The sequence below is a fragment of the Nothobranchius furzeri genome, chromosome 15 (genome assembly GCF_043380555.1).
Source record: "Nothobranchius furzeri strain GRZ-AD chromosome 15, NfurGRZ-RIMD1, whole genome shotgun sequence".
Taxonomy (NCBI): domain Eukaryota; kingdom Metazoa; phylum Chordata; class Actinopteri; order Cyprinodontiformes; family Nothobranchiidae; genus Nothobranchius; species Nothobranchius furzeri.
In genome coordinates, this window is record NC_091755.1 from 29,906,431 (window position 1) to 29,920,878 (window position 14,448).

The 14,448-nt window shown below is 39.3% G+C and overlaps 1 protein-coding gene across 12 annotated transcripts in view; it reads left to right on the forward strand.

The window, feature by feature from the left end:
- The first annotated feature begins 6,505 nt into the window (after nt 1-6,505).
- The window catches only part of chl1a (cell adhesion molecule L1-like a), a 76,136-nt gene continuing 68,193 nt past the window's right edge, over nt 6,506-14,448 (forward strand). For 11 of the 12 annotated variants that reach the window (XM_070545150.1, XM_054745821.2, XM_054745823.2 and 8 more), the window contains exon 1: nt 6,506-7,005. The gene's annotated coding sequence lies outside the window, so the exon portion shown is untranslated. The remainder of the gene's footprint in view (nt 7,006-14,448) is intronic. The other variant, XM_054745819.2, reaches the window with a different exon arrangement.

Here is a 14,448-nt window from a genome sequence, read left to right on the forward strand (position 1 = left end):
TTAAGTGGTGATGATGAAACTCCTGGTATTCCTCTGCAACACTGATACAACACGCATCTTCACACACTCACACACCTCTGGGTGTTGAGTCAATAACTGACAGCAGCTGTCTTTGATTGCACTTATCAGTTCCCCTTCATTCCCAGTACATCTCCATTTAGCGCCTGCCGCAGAGCCGTTATCTTGATGGCTCGCAAGTATTGGAGGAGATAATCCATTGGCGGAGTAACAGATAGTTTACATGAAGCACCTGGTGTTGTGTGTGTATGAACATCAGCTCTTATATTCATAACAACTCTTTATTGGCACATGTTCTGTATTCTCTGATGGATTCGTCTTCAGCAGCAGCAGCGTTGCTCTGCAGCTGCATCATCTCCTTTATCTGCACACCTTTGTCTGTGGCTGCCTTTTGTTAGTTTGACGCCTTCAGAGCTGATTGAATCAGATGCTTCACCTCAGAACACCTGAGCTGACCTGAAAGAGCTTTGGAGAATTGGACACACACAGACACACACACACACACACACACACACACACACACACACACACACACACACACACACACACACCTCTGGGTCTTTGTAAAGAAAGCTATGGATGAACTTTTAGACTGTGCACAATGACTCACAGAGACGATGGGGTCTACACATTCGATCACGCGTGGGACTGTGTCGTCGGCAGCAGAGGGCGACACGTCTAATAACTCTGTGTGTTTTGGACATGATCACACACACATGCATACACGCATGCAGATACACACACAGATGAGACATGGAGGTTTTTAAGGTGATATAATCTTCTAAAGTTTTAAATTCCTTTGAACTGTCAATAATCTTCTGTACATTTCAGTCACGGTGTTTCATCACATGATTAGAATTCTAATGTTTAATCGCCCAATAGTCACATTCGGCATCCAAAAAAAGAGAGTTGATATGCGAGAAATAATCTTTTATATTGCATATTCTTTAGGAGTGATGGTGGCACAGGGGTTAAGTGCTCGCCCCATAACCGGATGGTTGCAGGTTTGAGCCCTGCTCTGTCGTTGTGTCCTTGGGCAAGACAACCCCCTTTGCCTGTTGGTGGTGTTCGGAGGGACTGGTGGCGCCTGTGCTCGGCAGCCTTGCCTCTGTTAGTGCACCCCAGGGCAGCTGTGGCTACATTGTAGCTCATCCCCACCAGCGTGTGAATGTGTGTGTGAGTGGGTGAATGACTGATTGTGTTGTAAAGAGCCTTGGGGGTTTCCAGGACTCTAGAATGTCCTATATCAAATGCAGGGTATTTATATTCATTACAAAAACATGTAAAGTACTACTTTAAATGCTCATTCTTATATATGTAACCATTAATTTGGTCTTTTTCCCCTCTGCTCCTTTTTTAAATCCTTGTCTAACTCTTTCTACCATTCATTTATATAAAGAAGGTAGTTGATGGGAAGCCATTTTCAAATTCATCCCACCAACTTTTATTGAAGCTTCTGCTTAAAGTTCTCCTTTTCTGAGCCGCAGGCTGTTCAAATTCTCAAACAAGTCTCTCATCAATTGGCTGCAACTTGTGTTATCTTGGTGAGGTTTGGATGAACTGAGAATTCATACTTTTAAGAGAAGTTGCTACGAGTGAGCAGGGAGACCCTTCTGATCATTAGAGATAAAAATAGAACTTCCACTTAGAAAAAGGAGTTTCACTTATCTTTTCATTGCGCTATTTAAATGTAAATTTAAGATATAATGGCTGGCAAAGGGTTCAAAGGCAAAATCTAACTTTAGTGAAGTGTTTTTTATATTTTAAAGCTAAATGTATTTAAATTGGAAAATTGAGTCTTTCATTAATGCATCAATCATAAAATTCCTTCAAAAGTCAGAAATAAGATTTTTTTTAGGAACATACTAAAGTTGAAAAATAAATGAGATGTCAAACCAGTAGAGTTTAAATATGTAGAAACATCTCGCTCATGATGGGAGTAAAATGAGAAAACGGCTTTAAAAGGATCAATAAACGACATTTAACCCCTTATGCTGCAGCAAACAGCTGCTGGCTCTGAGAAGATATAAACAATTTTTGTACCTTGAAGCAAAGTCACTCTCCATCTGTGTGTCTCAAAAACCCATTTGTTCCATATTCATTTAAATGTGGTGGAAATACATATTTTCTCATGATATATTCATGAATGCCTTAACTATTATTCTTCTGATAGCATAGAAACAAAAAAATAGCTCAGGAATTGAACATATTGTGTGCTGTTAAAAAATCCTTGACACTTCTGTTAATATGATAATAATAATAATAATAATAATAATAATAATAATAATTATTATTATTATTATTATTATTATTATTATTTTTTTTTTTTACATTCAGAAAATAACATCTTCCTCTATCCAGGCTATTCTTAACAAAATTGTCTCTTATTCAATATTTAATTTAAAAATACGTTATTGTGCTCATTTGACATATTTTGCTCACAGAATACATAATTGCATAAAGGGTTAGAATGTAATATTGTTACTTATTTTAACAATAAAATCAGGTCAGACGAGTCTAAATCTTTCAGTCCTGAAAGTATTTTTTCAAGTTTTTGTTGCAATCTCCCTGAGGTGCACAGTAACCTCAGACATCACTAGGTGGCATGGTTACACCTCAGGATGAAAGACTGCCAATAAAATATACATCTATTGCCATGGCAACCAGATTTCCCTAGTCTCTGGTACAGTTAGCGTTCATGCTAAAATCATAACAAGTGTGAATTCCCTCTGCATGTTTTTTTAATTGAATGAAAATCTATTTAGAATGAAATCCTTCCTCTACATCTACAGCAGAATTAGTTTGATCACATTCAGGGACGATAGGAACCCTGGTTGGTAAGACCAGTGTGTCTGGAGTTTGAGCGAGCACAGCTCAGGGTCACGACAACAGGTCAGTGCAGTACAAAGGCCTCATCGGGGTGGGGGGTGTGGGGACTAACTCCTACTGCACTTACGTGTGCCTCTTACTATGAAGGGGTCATGCCAACCAGCAGGCCTCGAAGCTCACGGCGGGATTGAATGGTAATTGAAGTATTTTCTGTTCTGTTGTTGGTTAGTTCTCACAAAGAGAGACATTAGCAGATGAAAGCTTTTTAATCTTCTGCTCTCCTGCCCTGTTGATTGGTGGAAATATAGAGGAATATGAATGTTTTTTGAAACTAAAACATAAGAAAAGATGCAGAAATCAATACACAGAAGAGGCTTTGCATTTTAAAACAAGGCCTTTGCACTGCCTCTGTGAATTTATTCTATAAAGATTCTGAGGTAGAAATCTGAAATAATATCAGGAGTAAGAATTGTTTTTAATTCTTTGATTAGACATTGAGGATCTAATATGTGTAACGTCCAGAAATGGTCAGTTTTCACCTACATATTGACCTACATGCCACCGGTCATCTGCAGACACAATTCCATCCTCTAAAGTGGATTTTAAATTCTATCTCCCAACAAGCCAGAAGATTCTGCAGCTCTGAACACATGATAACATATTGTCAACAAACTGTTCTCGTTTCAAGGCCTTAAGCTTCTCTTTATCGCTTCTATAGGATTCCTCCTGCCTCTGAATAAAAGTGAACATTTTCAGCTCATATGAGTTAATTAATCATGAAATGAAATGAACAATATGGTTAAATTAAATGTTTTGATTAATATGTGCCTAAGTTAATAAGGTTGAGATGAATATCGTCCTGCAATGATCCATTTGTCTGATAATCAGCGTACGTGACTTGACAAGCTAATCAGCCATACACTTACACACATGACGAGATGATAAAGTTAAAGTAATTTCATGCACATAGATATGTTCTTACCCACAAATCAGAGAACCTTATATCTGAAAGAAGGCGTGATGTTCTGAGGTTGGTTTGTTAACACCTCTTAACATGGCACGTCCTGATTGGCCAGGTAATCATAATATGGGAATATTAAAACAGAAAATTGCTGAGTGATTCAATTAGTTCTAGAGGAAGCTTCGGACCAGCCATCCAGAGCAAAACCTCCTCAACCCAGAGCATCTTTTGACAAGCTGTCAAAAACCTGCTACACGCTGAAGCTTGCACAGTAAACGGTTCCTGCAGAACAAAACTGATACAGTTCCGACTCCTTAAGAGTGTCATGATGTGATGTGGGTGGCGGCGGACCATGTGTGGTGGAGCTGACCAGGAGGCATGAATGCAGGCACGGATAACATAAAAATGGATTTAATGGCAGGATACGGCAGGAAACAACAAGACACAACACAACAATGATCCAACACTGACACATATAAGACGGGAGGTATAACTACACAGGGAAACAAGCAGGAACACATGGGCAGGTTAACAAAGGGCAGGTGAGACCAATAAACAACTAATCAGGGGCAGGAGAGAGTAGGAGTCAGAGAGAGGTAGGAGCAGATCGTGACAAAGAGTCCTCTACGCAAACTAGTTCCATCCTGTTGTGCCTGGTGACATCTCTGGACAGAAGAAGTCGGTGCTGCGGTTAATCTACTGAACCTCGGTGCCCAGAGGTCATCTGACCTCCTTGACCTACGGATCCGTGAAGAGGATCTCCAAAAAGGGTGAGGTAGACACAGCATGATTGCGTCTGATGTGGTTTTGATAAGACCCAACTAATGCAGACCAAATTCTTTTCACACCCAGAACATAGTTTGTTCTAGATACAAGATTCTGATAATGATAAACACACACCATTCCATCATCATACATCACATCCCATCCACTTATAGTCATCCATCACATTCGTCTTATTTAACTTGTCTTGTTTTATAAAAGAATCCTAGAATCTTCTGATTAAACATTTAAAGACCAATAATGTTGATATCCTATATTTATATAGAATATCACAGCTTATTGGTCATAAGTAAAGGTAATGTGTTAAGCTTAAAAGCAACAATATATTTACTCCCTTCTACATATGTGTTTTATGTGAATTTTAACTAGTGGATATCAAAAATACTTCAACACTCTTGCCTTTAGTTTGAACAACTCAAATTATTTCCTTTTCTTATTTTCAATCATAACTCGACAACCAGAGATGTTTCTACTTTAGTTTCTGTTATTCAAATGTGTTCCAGCTAAAGTCAAAACCTGTTTGATTGAACTTGAGCACAATTAAATCAGTAATTATGCAAAGAGGCAGAATGTGAGTGATGACATGATGGAAATCCTGCAGCAACCTTTAGAAGAAACACCTAAACACAGTGTGGCGTGTTTATTACAGAAGGTGTGGCTATAAAATATAGACTTGACTTGTGTATGTTTAACCAGCATTAGTATTGTTGTAATAGACACGCCTCTGGAATGCCACATGTTTTTGTAAAGGAATGTTCCATCTACGCGTATAATCATTTCAAACAAAAGCTCATCAGCTGGCAGGATGTTTCACTCTTTGTTTGTATTTATGGGATTCATTTAGAGTTAACTTTTTAGATAGGTGTGGACAAGTGCAGCTCAGTTCTGTATGAGGTGTGGATTGTGGAGTAATACATGCAAAAACATCTCTCTCTCTCTCTCTCTCTCTCTCTCTCTCTCTCTCTCTCTATATATATATATATATATATATATATATATATATATGCTGACATACTGACATACTGTTTTTAAATGCGCTCTATAAATAAAATTGGATTGGATTTATATATAACAATGACGACTGACGTTGAGAAGTTTTTGCTTAGTAAAGTTAAAAATTGTTTAACAACGTCTAAATGTGTAAGCTTTATTCCAACATTTAGAAATCTAAATATGCAAAGGTTAATGGAAAGATTTCAAAACAAATCTGAATAATGATACATATAAATATTTAACATTAAATCTAAATAAAATATTAGCATATGAATATTTAGAATGAAATATAAAGTCAAAAATATGAATTTGAAATTCAATCAAAATAAAGCTTTAGAATGAAATCTAATTATATAAAGTAAAACCGCACTATTGGTTAAATGTAAATATTCAGAATCAAATAAAAATATGATGTAGGGGACTAAGTACTACAAGCAAAGTTAGTAAATGAGAGTATAGCTTAGAGTCTCAAAGTCCCTTTGAAGGCGAGTCTGTTCAACGTAGATTATTTATTAATTTCCTGCCTTGCTTGTCCCTGAATATTGATAATAATCAATAAGTAAACACACGCACGCACACACGCGCGCGCACGCACACACACACGGATGACTCAGATGACAGTCACATGTATATTAGATTGGATGAGTAATCTAACATTTTGACATACTGTACAAAAGTCACTTTTATTTGTTATGAGACGCTCAGGGTGACTATTCTGTTAGTTAACTTTTCTTGAGTATTGCAATCTCAGCGCCCCATAGGCGTCTCACCGCCCCGACATTAGTGGAACTTCAGCACATTTTAATGAAAATTACCACTTTTACGCGCAAACTCACTAAAAAAGTCCACGCAACACCCTTAAACGAGCATAAAAACGTTGTGGTGGTTACAGATTAGGTGATTATGAGGCTGCTGTTTTGTAGACACGCGGTAAAGGCGCCGTAGGGGGAGGGAAGGACGTCACGCTGCTGTCGCGCACAGAAAAACGCGCACAAGAATATTCACCCCTAGACATTTAACTTTACGCACAAGTTTTTTTTGACTTCCACACCTCAAAGCCAACACATACCGGTCATGGTAAGTGACAACAGTCGTTTCCACCCTCGGCTGCTTGTCCTTTGACCCCCGGAGCTTCCAAAATAGAGGAGAGACCTTGTGGAGGAGAGATTTGAGTCCGAGGCGCAGTTGTTGACAGCGCACTTTTGCACGCCACTCAAAAAGAGTTTCAGGCGAAGAAGGCAAACCAAACTACGCACCGAGATCAAGGTAAAGTTTTGTGAGAGGACAGCGGGGGTTCTGTCTAGTTCCCGATGCGGACTAAAAAAGTTCTCTGCTCTTAAACCTCTCGTGAAGACAACTTTAGACAATCCTCTCGCAGGGCTGACGACTCCTGCAACTCCCGAGCGGCTCTGCTTGTATGGGTGAGTATCGCATTTTTACTTCATCTTATCCAGACTTTTAGCTAAATTAAAGGCAACGCATAAAAATGGTCAGTAGCAGCAGAAGTCCGCCAGATAAAAACTTGTGTCAGCTGCAGCTGCTCTGATGAACCTGGTGGGTTGGAGCCAGTGCGCAAAATCCTCATAAAATCCCCAAACTAGTAAAAAAGCCTGCTGCACCCACGGATTTTATAATGTTATCCCCTACATAGGAGGAGCGCCATAATAATACAAGTTAATATGTGGGATTAGATCGGATTAATATCATATTCATCTTAAACTCAGAACTTCTACCTCCGAACACCTTAAAACATCTCATTTAGTGAAATGACATTTTGTCTGAGAGTGAAGGGGAGTGCTGGTGGTCAGGTGACCTGTCCATGCTGAGTGTTTCAGCACGTCATGGCAACAAAAATGGGTCAGCCTCTGTCTCTGGATGACCCAACTTGACTAAAATGTGATAATTAGGGATTTTGGGATTCCTGCTCCCTGGGGTGATGTTTTAGTTCAAGCTTTAATAATCGAATTTACAGAAGATCAAACTGTCACAAGAGATCAGGATAAAGCTTGGTGCACATCCTGTATCGTGTTTGTTGTGAGATCTCCTTCAAATTCTGTTTACTTTATAGTGAAGTATTAAGTGATCAGATAGTTGTATTTAAATTAGTGGTAAAGTGTCCACCCTGGGACTGGGAGATTGGGATTCAGGTCACGGTCAGGTCATACAAACGTCTTTAAAAATGGGAACTAATGCCTCCCTGCTTGTTAAACCACCAAACAGTTCCTGAGCACAGCCGTAGCTGCAGCTCACCACTCCCCATGGGGGTGGGTCGAATGTGGAGATGAGTTTAACCAGTGTGTGATGAATTAATGGGACTTTCACTTTAAATGTGGTGACTGAAAGTTATTAAAACAATCATAAAACTGTAAAATTATGATAAATCACTGAAATTAGACAAGTTTTATAGAATAACCACTCTGAAATAATCCCAAATTTTGTCATGTCATCGATGTTATGACTTCTGAAAACATTATACAATAGTTTTCATCACCCAACACACAAAAAAGAGCGTACGCTGAATGTGACTGAACACTAAATTAATTTTTGCATTTTTGTAATAATTTAGAAATTTGTTTGGTGTAATAAAAAAACTGCAAACCTCTCGTCTCGAAAAATGCCCTAAAACTGGTGGTCGTAAATATTTCACGCCAATCTTTGGGTGATCTCTGAGATTTTATACTAACTTTTAGAATGGAAGGATGAAGAGTAACATCTTCTGGTATAAATATTCCTTCTGAGGTTTTAAATATTACATTATAAGATTGTATTCCCATGAAAACATGGCATTAGATTGTTTTACTGCCATTTAAATCACCGCAAATGATGCTCACCTTTCAACCATTAGGAGGGTGTTGTCAGTTTCACTGACAGTTCTCTTTTACCAGAATAAATTACCAGTGTGGACCCACATGGAAATGTCAGAACAGCAATTACCAGGTGAAGTCTAAGAGAAACCTGTAGTTTCCCAAACTTTAGCTGCTGCACTTGAATCAAAAAGCTCGTTGAATTGCTCAGAATTAAATTAAAGTATCGTAGTTGTCACACACACTGGTGTGGTGTGGTAAAATTTGTCCTCCACGTTTGACCCATCCCTGTGGGGAGCGGTGAGCTGCAGCTGGGGCTGCACTCTGGAGCTTTTGAGTGGTTTAACCCCCCAATCTAACCCCTTAAAGCTGAGTAAGCAGGGTCCCATTTTTTATAACCTTTGGTATGACCCAATCGGGATTTGAACTCCCTTCTCCCAATCCCATCGGACACTGCCCTTTTTCCTCAGGAACACCCTGCTGGGAGGGTTTCTTCAAGTAAAAATTCATACAAAATTAATGAGAATTGAGCCGTCCCCAAGTGATCGGCATTTGTTGATAACGTAGGCAGGGAAAACAACAACCTAAAGGTCTAAAAAGGTTTGAGGGCATACTCAGAGAGTGGATTCAAACAGGAAATGGCACAATATTTTTAGCTGATATGGTAGAAATAAAAACTTGTGGGTATTAATCCATCATGAGTTATTTGCCAAGACCATTGAGCCTCTTAAAGAAAAGCAGAATCCTGCTATGTTTTTAGTTGATAAAAGGTTGAGCCACTTGTCCTTTTGACACAGAGGCGTGTAAATCTTACCTCCCTCGTAGGTCTGGCCGGTTATCAGGATGCTGAGGATAATGTCACTGATGGTGAAGTTGCAGTCAGTCCTGTTTGACGTTTGGTGGTTTTTTCTCTCCCTATCAGCCCACAGCTGATGGAAAAGGTCCAGAATGTTTATGTCTCATGCAGTCGTCTGTATCTTCACTGTTTCACGCAGATAAACAAAATGTTGTCAGACTCCTACACGTTTTAAAAATGACAACCGAGAACAATGAGATGATTTACTATCACATAAAATTATGGAAAATTTAGTAGCAAATTGATCAAATGGGTCCAGTTTATCTTCTTTATGGAGACTAGAGCTGGTCAAAAGGTTCACAACAGAAACTGTTTCTGGAAATAAACAAATTAGTCGTAGGGATGTTCAGATGCGTTTTATTCTGGTCGATACAAAAATCACAGTAGAGACAATAAACAGTCCATGTTTACTCACTCACATCTTAGACACACTTTATAAAAACTTGATGACGAACTATTAGTTTTTGTTTCAAAAGAGGGATTCAATTACTTTAACCAAACTAAATCTGAACTAGTGGAACACAGTAATGGCACAAAATGTGTCCTTATTCTTCACCTCAGACTTAAGTTTAATTAAGAGCGTTTCTCGTCTGTTGTTGCTCCGGTTCTGTCCGGTCAGTTTAACTCTGCTGAGGACAGCTTCAGCGGATTTGTCTCTATAGTTTTTATAATATCAACATGCCCTGATGGGTTTGTGTTCACAAATGCATCATTAAAATCGATATTTATTGTTATACACCTCATTTATCATGAAGTACATTTAAACCCCTGCTTCACTGAAGCACTGAGGGAAGTAACAACCTCCAGTCGATCTCCATGATCAATGTACAAGAAGTAAAGTAACCTTGGGCAGGTCATACGTCTGTCACAGGGCCTCAGAGACAACCGTTCACACACACCTAGGGCTATTTGAATCTTCAGCTTACTTGTCATGCATGATTTTGGACTGTGGGAGGACACCCACACATTCACAGGAAGGCTTGAGCTGTTGGGAACGAACTGTGACTCATACAGCAATCATATAAAGGGCGTCAAATTTTTGTTTAATATAAAAGTTATATGAAAAGATCGACTTGAAATGCAAAGTCGCCTGACCAAAGTGCTTCCAACTGGCAGCAAAGTCAAAGAGAGAATGATAAACGTAACCTGGCTCCAGTAATTCACCTCCTGCCAGTTTCCCAGAGGTCCTACACCCAGAAACAGGTACATGCAGCATATGCTGCAACATGCTAGGCATGCCGTTCCCACCTTTTTTACAAAATCTGTCAAAGCCACTTGGAGCTAACTGCCCCTCAGCAACGTCTGTAATTGTGTAATTGGTGCCTGCTGCAGTTCGAGGGTAAACCTTACATTTAAAGAGGTGGAGAAGAGACAAACACGCCTCCCGTATTCCAATAAAGTGTAAACATTCCAGCATGTATATGCAGAAGCTTGTTTTGCCAGGTACATTTTGAAGTGCTGCTGAATACGTTGCTGTCAGAACGGAGTATATTTAGCTGTTGTCAGCATTGGAGAGGCTCATTGTTATCCACAAAGATCAGCTAGTGCAGTTTAAGAGCCTTAGCAGGCAGGGGGTGAGTCCCTCAGCCACTTAACCAGGGCGACACTCGGAAGAGCAAAAAAACAAAAAAGAAAAGAAAAACCTCCATAATCAAAGATGCAGTTAAAGCCTGAAGCCACTGCATGAAAAAACTTAACTAAGTGGTTAAATAGACTCCATTACAAACTAATGTTTCACATCTGCCTCCTCCAGATGTTTCAAAGTGGGGTATTTGATGAAATTCTTGTTTTACACAATTTTTTGTCAAAATGTTGTTGATGTGGCCTTGGAGTTGGTGATTCCTCTTATTTAGAAAAGAACAAAGCATAAAAAAGAGACCAGCCCCCTCATAGAAACAGAAAACCATTTCACAGCAGTTTAATAGACCCACATTGTTAATCTAAATCACGTGTGAAGGACTTTGTTGGAGAAGCGGCAACAAAACACAGCTTATTGCTGAACGATACGTTACATTTTAGCTGTCAAATTGTCCACGAATCATCCCAAAAGATGAGGTTGTTAAACCAAATGCAGAAAGAGCTTTTAAGCAAATGGAAAAGGCTGCAAAGTACTCCTGCAGAGATGGAATAAGTGTTTGCTTTTTCCCAGGGAAGCGCAGTAATCACATTTTTTACATATCCGTGGTGTGAGAGAAAGAGCTCCTGTGGATTAGCTGTTTAAAAGCTATTCAATCTGATAATCTGACGATGCTGCATACATGAATAAATTAGGCCTTCTGAGTCTGCTTTTGAAGGAAGACGATGGCTGTCAGAGAGGATGTGTCAGAACGCATCATCAGATGTCCAGACTGGACTGGACTCACGTTTCTCTCTAGGTTTCTCTCTCTGTAATAGAATGATTAGTCAGAAGATGACTATGGAGGAGAAACTAAGACTCAGATTAGAGGTCGACCGATATTTGTTTTTCTGTCAGCGATGCGGTCAGCCGATGTGTACTGCCGATTTTTATGGGCCAATTTTCATGGCCTACATCCAGACGTTTTCCACCTTATTTTTATGCAAACATTTCAATAATAATATTTGATTTGAAAAGATTCTGAAGCTGAATCAGTTTTTGAACTCTGAACTAAACTGCGAAATTCTAACTTTGTGCACGGCTCAGCGTTAAAGTTTGAAAGAGTATTTATTATGCAGATGCTATAGTGAACATAAGATACATTTAAATTAAATTCTGCCACAGCACCAGGCTGCCCGAGGATGTGCCTGACTTTAAATCGGCTTTACTAAGGACAAGTATCGGCGATGCCGTTACATAAAAAAGGTAAATATCGGCCCGATATATCAGTCCACCCCTAGCTCAGATGTCTTTACTCAGTGAGAGAATGTCTCACTTTGCTCCCAAGCACAACCAGTCCACATTTGGCATACCTCAGAAATATTTACAGCAGCCACTGACACACAGGAACTCGCAACAGCCAGGTTTTAAAATAGAGGTGCCTCTGTTAGAAAGCAAGTGCATCTTTATCTAGTCTGTTCCAACACTTGATGGTTTTGTTTGCATCAAACTTTCCCTCATCAGGGAACTAAACCCTCCCTGCGGATAAAAACTTCACTTCCATTGAATCAGAGCCAGCGTAGATACCAGCATTCTGGTTGCCATGGAGTTTGTCTTTTTGCCCTTTCAGGCGCAGTGCTTCCTCACCACCCAGAGCAAAGGTCGCGACCGCTCCAGCCGACAAATGTTTGGTGAAATCAACGCCTCCCGCAGGGGGCACAAATAGCTTTGAACCCTGTGTGAATTGGATGTGTTTTAGGGGCGGTCACGTCTTCATCCCTTCTAGAGGATTTACCTCCTGTGCTGCTCTTTCACTAGATCTGTGATAGACAATAAGCTACGGTCCTCCTGGTGAGGGAGGACCAGGCTTTCTTGGCTCTTTAATGCTCTTCATTGCGTTTGAACAGTTTCCTCAGTGTTAAAGCCCCTTTCTCTAACAACACACACTTGAGACAGAAATCCAGAAAGAAGTTGGGAGATCTGCTGTGCTTTATCTTGATGGTGACAGGATGTTCTAGTTTGCAGGATGTGCTGTAAACATCCTCCCTTTGGGATCATCCAGCTGATTCATTGCTCATTTAAATCTCTGTTATCACAGCCTCGTTAAACAATCAGAATAAATCTTGCAGTTCAGCTGACACTTCTTTTAACAAACCTGATGATAAGGTTTCTTCTGCTTTTACGGAAAGCGGATAAGAACTTTGCCGTGAGGCAATTTCTCCAAGTTCATACATGTTCCTGAAGCTTTAAGGCTGGGATTTAAGCTGCGTTTCAAGGTCCCTTCGTCTAGAAGACAATGAAAGTCACCTATTAAACAGCTTGTGTTATTCCCCTCTTGGATGGAACCTTGATATCCCCAAATCTTCAATATTTATCAGAGAATTATTTGTACTATTTAAGCCTGCACCAGCATGTTAGGACAAGGGAAAGGTGCAGTTACAGTTAGATTTTTTTTTAATCCACCGCATCACTGTGGTTTGGAGGTTTGTATACTGTCTCTGAGAAGGAAAGTCTGTGGTTCAAGCATGGACGTCACTAGGATTGAGATATGGGGGGGGGGGGGGGGGGGGGGGGGGGGCTTAGCCCCAGGAGCTTGACCTCGAACGTTTTTTGTCACACCCTGCAAAAACTTTGTCAATTAATTCATTATCTGAAGAAAATCTAACAAAACCTATTATTTTATCACTTTCCTTTCCTTTCCTACTTTTGTGCATTTTCTCTCTTCTTTTTATAAAAAATAACACTTAATCAGTTCATTAGTGGGGTCTATGTTGAAGAAAGATTTTATGTAAGTCCATTAAAAATTTGATATGTTATATTTCCAAATAACGCTATTCATTTCAGTCTACTGCACTTAACAGGGGGAAATGTTGTAGTCATTTATTTAATTTGTTTAATTACAACTTGTTTAATTATAAATGTTACTGAAATATGACAATAAAGAACAAATGAATAATTGTCAAACTTTTATTCTGCCAAATGAGTGTGCAGTTGACAGTTTTAATATGAATAACACTGCTATGATATGGAATAAAGGAGAATATAATTAACTATTACAAGACAAAATAACAGTATATATGAAAATATCCAGCAAGTAGTAGAACTTATAATACAGAAAGTCAACTATACAGATACAACTTGACATAAGGTTGCAGGTCACATGATAATTATAGTTTTTTTTCTCAAGGTATCTTACATGTTCACTCCTAAATAGAAAACTGTTCAATTTTGCTTGGGAACTTTGTGCTCAGAAAAATGCTCATAACGGTGCGCTCGCCCCTGTTTTCTCTGTAGATCACTGACCTCGACCATGCAGATCTCCCCAGCATCAACCACCTGGTCTCTCTCCTGTTCCTGACTCACTCTCTTAAAAACATCTTCGTATATCCATCTAGCCAACACATTGAAAAACATTTTCAATTTCTAATGCCAAAAAAAATGCTACTAAGCCATTTAGTTTTCACTCACAATAACTGAAACAGCTATTGGTGGATAGATGGTACAGAATATGGACAACTGTTAGCCTAATATAGCCTATGTTTGGTTGCTCATGATGATGGCATTTTCCATAATGTCACATTAAGCTGCCAAAATTTATGTTAAAGTTAGACGAGTACAATATCTCCTTTCTTTCCCATAGGTAAACATA